General features: G+C 39.3%; 2 long non-coding RNA genes across 2 annotated transcripts; both read right to left on the minus strand.

The window, feature by feature from the left end:
- Positions 1 to 1,053: 1,053 nt before the first annotated feature.
- Positions 1,054 to 2,164, minus strand: LOC143135411 (uncharacterized). Its single transcript, XR_012988942.1, has 3 exons — positions 2,015 to 2,164; positions 1,820 to 1,924; positions 1,054 to 1,540 (listed from the first exon to the last, which is right to left on the minus strand). It is a non-coding gene; the product is annotated as an uncharacterized LOC143135411 (long non-coding RNA).
- Positions 2,165 to 2,170: 6 nt separating this feature from the next.
- On the minus strand, positions 2,171 to 2,547 carry LOC143135412 (uncharacterized). Its single transcript, XR_012988943.1, has 3 exons — positions 2,455 to 2,547; positions 2,307 to 2,363; positions 2,171 to 2,222 (listed from the first exon to the last, which is right to left on the minus strand). It is a non-coding gene; the product is annotated as an uncharacterized LOC143135412 (long non-coding RNA).
- Positions 2,548 to 3,103: the final 556 nt, after the last annotated feature.

Raw genomic sequence — 3,103 nt, forward strand, 5'->3', positions numbered from 1 at the left:
ATACCAATAACAGAAAACAATACCTATTTGACCCTTAAAAAGTAAATGTCAAATAGGTACAGATAATCTGTATTAATCTCATCATTGCCAATAGATTTCTGTGTAAAATATTGTTTATCTTGTAAAATGTTTTCCATCTTCTTTCTGTTCACAGACAACAGAGGCAAATTCTCTAATACCAAGGTCAATGCATTTGACTGCTGTCCAGCCCCGGGTTGCCACCGAAAACTTTATGCATCTTGGACTGGAAGATGGTGTGCTAGTAAGGAAGCTAGCTACCACAGCTTTTGCCACCACATCTCAGTATTGGGAGGGAAGTTCACTCACTGCACAACTCTACCAGCTGTACCTTTCCTCCTCAGCCATGATCCGTAACCACCATGGTTTTTTTTCTGGGCCAGAAGACTTTGCAAACAAATAAGCAATAAATGATCATGCATTACACATTTAGCCATGTTAGACTGTTAACCCAGCTAACAATTTATGGTTTCCAAAACGTTCTGGGAACCATAGTTTTTGGTTTCGGAAACGTTACCCTAAGGTTAGTTTTTGAGCAAGTTTTGGTTCCCATGGAAAGTTTGCTGAACGTTCCGGAAACGTTAGTTCTTGGTTCTTGGTTGAACGTTCCCCTAACGTTATCTAAAGGTTGCAAACTTTAGAAAACCTTCCCCTAACGTTCCCCAACCGTTGCAAACTTTAAAAAACCTTCCCCTAACGTTCCCTAACCGTTGCAAACTTTAGAAACCTTCCCCTAACGTTCCATAACTGTTCCCATAACGTTCCCTAACATTTAGGGAACGTTCCCTTCCCTAAATATTGCAATCTTTAGGGAACCCTCCCCTAACATTGCAACCTTTGCATACCAATTACTTTAAACAGCACGAGCAGGAATGCATTATTATATATTAGCAGGAAAGAATGAACAGGCAAAATCGATGGAACTTATAACTTTAATATAAAATTATCAAAAGACAAAAAAAACAATATAAAAGGCCTCACTGTGTATATATATATATAAATTAGACTTAGTGTTAGCTAAGTATATTAACATAAGGCATTTGACTTTGGTAGGTGCTACATTCAACAAATAGACACACTGTACAATAGACAACAATATACATTGTGGCAGATACCAACACAATATACAAAGACATAATACCAATACAAGTACACATGGAGTGGGCTGTTGAGTGCAAAGTAATAGTGCAAATGTAGAGTGCAAGACGTATATTGGAATGATAAAGTAAGTAATGTGCAGGTGTGGTCAAAGTGGGGATGACTCCACTTATCCACAGAGTGATAACAGTGCGAAAGAAGCTGCTCCTGTGTGTGGTTGTTTTTGTGTGTAAAAAATACAATTGCTGTAATACAAAAAAATACTATAGCTTTGATAGACAATACTATAGCTTTAATTAAAGAAAAATACAAAAGGTTTAATACAACAAAAAAAAATACAAAAGCTTTAAAAATAATTTAAAAAAATAGAGCTCCAGTCCTTCAAGTCCGAGTCGAGTCTCAACAAGATCAGTCCTCAGCTTGCCTAAAAAGAAAAAAAAAAAGTTTGATGTCGTACTAAGAATGAACATGTTGAAAAAAACAAGACAAAGTGCCTTACTAACAACCCTTTTTTTTCTGATCACAAAAAAGTAGTTTTCCCATTCCTTTGATTGTTATGAACAAATTTCAATTTACCGTCTGTGTGGGGCAAACTTCAGTGCTAGCCCAATCAGGTCCTCCGCCTCTGCAGCATTTAGCGCAGGGAAGTCCCTTGTCATGAAATTGCATTTAATTGGAAATGGAAAATTCAAAGCCGCTGTACCTTCAACTGGCACCCAAGGTGAAGAAGGGCGAGTCAAAGTTGACCCATCCAGCACTGGGCGACCGACTGGGCGAGGAGTCACCTCCCTCTGTGTGACGAGTTCTGCTATTTACAACCAAAAAAGTTAAGTTACAATCAAATCCCTTGTCATGAAATTGCATTTAATTGGAAATGGAAAATTCAAAGCCGCTGTACCTTCAACTGGCACCCAAGTCCTGGAGGGAGGGCATTTTGTTCCTCCTCTCCTGCAGCTCAGTGACTGTCGAGCAGGACGACAGCAATATGTCATCGACTGGAGCAGAGGGAGGTGACTGGGAGCTCCTTAAGAGCACGAGCAGCTCATCCATCTTCCCCCTCAAATGCGTCCATTCGCTGTGCCATGCGGTAATGGTTGTCCTTATTGCTATGGAAAATGGATGGTGTTAGTTTTAGTTGTTAAATACATTATATACCTGCATATGTGAACAAATTAAGTGAGTGTTCTTACCTCTTATTTCCGTCTCCATGGCCAAGCCACCTCCCTCTGTGTGATGAGTCACTTGTGCTGTTTACAACAAAAAAAAAGTTACTTACTCTCAAGTTCCTTGTCATGAAATTGTATTTACTTGGAAATGGAAAATTCAAAGACACTGTACCTTCAACTGGGTCCCAAGATGAAGTGGCAGGCGTTATAATAGACCCATCCAGCTCTGGGCAATGAGCTGGTTGCCTGTGTGGTGTTGACTCATCTAAAAAGAAAGTAAATATGAATATTGGTCAGTTAATTTATGGTAGGTTTCTTGCACATGACATTTGCAAAAGATAAACCTATGCTGTTACATTAAACAATCGCTAAAAAGAAAAAGTCACATGCAGGTGGTGGAGGCAGTGACATCTGCTGACCTAATAAAAGGCAGGAAGAGACAAATACATCAGAACAGTAACATGATATGCACTAGGTTAATAAACATGAATGTCAGTAGTTCCATGGTAGGAAATATGACTCAACTGGTTTTCTTTAATAATACATGTATAAATGTTAACTTACAGACAGGGCTTCCAGGCACACGCACCATCCTGGAATGCTTTCTTGCTTGCGGAACGGATTCATCTGAAATAAAAGACCATACAATCTGCACTGATTGCAAAAAGAATATTTGAATTGTGCAAATAATGTAGTCTGTATTTAAGAGGTCTTACCATCACGTGACCATGCACTGCCTTTTGTGGACGCTCGCATCTTCTTCCGCCTCAATGCTAGAAGTGTCCATCAGCCGCTGACATTTTTCCATAGCTTTGGTGTAT

This window comes from Alosa pseudoharengus, unplaced genomic scaffold (genome assembly GCF_046254945.1).
Source record: "Alosa pseudoharengus isolate Yale_2024_CS ecotype anadromous, Long Island Sound unplaced genomic scaffold, YU_APseudo_1.1 YU_APseudo_1.1_scf_2, whole genome shotgun sequence".
Taxonomy (NCBI): domain Eukaryota; kingdom Metazoa; phylum Chordata; class Actinopteri; order Clupeiformes; family Clupeidae; genus Alosa; species Alosa pseudoharengus.